This window comes from Atta cephalotes, assembly GCF_000143395.1.
Source record: "Atta cephalotes unplaced genomic scaffold scaffold00038, whole genome shotgun sequence".
In the NCBI taxonomy this organism is placed as follows: domain Eukaryota; kingdom Metazoa; phylum Arthropoda; class Insecta; order Hymenoptera; family Formicidae; genus Atta; species Atta cephalotes.
Window position 1 is genome coordinate 1368159 of NW_012130102.1, and position 1600 is coordinate 1369758.

General features: G+C 21.3%; 1 protein-coding gene across 1 annotated transcript in view; it reads left to right on the forward strand.

Moving 5' to 3' along the window:
- Window positions 1-1600, forward strand: part of LOC105621909 (ras-related protein Rab6) — a 7438-nt gene that overhangs the window by 4551 nt on the left and 1287 nt on the right. The window lies entirely within an intron of this gene.

Below are 1600 nucleotides of genomic sequence, written 5' to 3' on the forward strand. Positions count from 1 at the left end.
TGCAGTAATTATGTTGTTGATAAAATTATGAAGTACTTTCAAAAAAGTTGCGAAAATTTTAATTAGATCCATTTTAGATTCTTACAGATTAAATCAAATTAAAAACATTTTATTTTTCTATTATTATTACACGATTAAAATTGCTTAAATTAAAAAAATTATTATTATTTAGTGGAATTTATTATTATGTAATAGAAATAATTATTTGAATTAAAATAATTTAAAATTTATTGAATCTTATACAAGTCTTTATTAATTGATAACAGTGTTTTGCGTTTTTTAATAATGCTAATGTATTTATTATGCATCTTATAAAAGAGACAAGATTTAAATTAAAAAGAGGCAATTTAAAAAATTATTTCTTTATTTAAATATGTATCAAAGTTGAAAGAGTTGATGCAGCCTTTATGAAAATATCAAAGTTTATCTAAGTTTATTTCGCTTGTTAATATCGGTTATTTAATATCGTATGTATTTTTTTACGCGTACAATTAAACCTACATCGATAGTTGCTCAAATTAACATTAAACGGCTGATAGAAGTGAATTGCATTTTTTTTGTGTTTTTATTTATTTTACAAAGAGACAATTTATTATCAATAAAGACGATATATTAATTGTCTTATATATTTGCAATAAATAAGGAAAATAAGCTGCATTTGCATTTATCATATTTAGCAACAATCACATCGATTTGGAATATTGGTTATGAATTATAGACTAAACGCGTTACGTAAATGCAGTTGTCGTGATAATTATACATTTAAATAGTCAAGTCTTAATGACTAATAAATAATAATATATAAATCCTCGCTTTATTCGATATTATAGAGAAAAAAATAAGTAGATGAAACTCAACATTGAAAGCTTAATTTGATCAAACTCTAAATATATAAATATTAATTGACGCTGGAAAATTAGACAAGAAAAAAGAAAGAAAATGAAGGGAAGTATATTTAAAAGAAATTTTTTACGGAATAAGTGGCTAATTAATTAGCAGCTAACTATATCTCTTTTCTACAAAGCATACTTTAAGAGTAGAATAAATGAATAACTCTGTACAAACTCAGATTTATTTTATTGAATCAAATATTTTCTTTCCTTTAGCTGTTATTTATATGTTCTTTTTGGATTAACGTAAATTTATATAAAGAATTAGTTTATAAAAGAAGAGAAAAACATTATTTGTATATTGCGTATATAATTTGAAATTTGGATAAAAAAACTTTTAATTTGTAATAAGAATACCTTTACATTATAATGTCTCTTTTGTTGCTAATTTGTTATTAATATCTTAATTTATGTAAAAAAACTTAAACTATCGATAATATAAAGAAATATTGCATAATATATTTTATGTTGTTTTTCGTCTGGATTTTCTTTATTTTTCCCTTATACTAATTTTTTATTATTGTGCTGTAATTTTTAAAACATTGATATGAGAATCTAATTTATCTCAAAATATCATTATTTTTAACTTTATTTTTTTCACTTAACTCGACTTTCTTATACGTTCTCCTACGAGTTTTTTTTCTTAAATTAAATAAAAGTCTATTAAGAATAATTCTCGAAAAACGTTACCAAAATTATAAATACATATA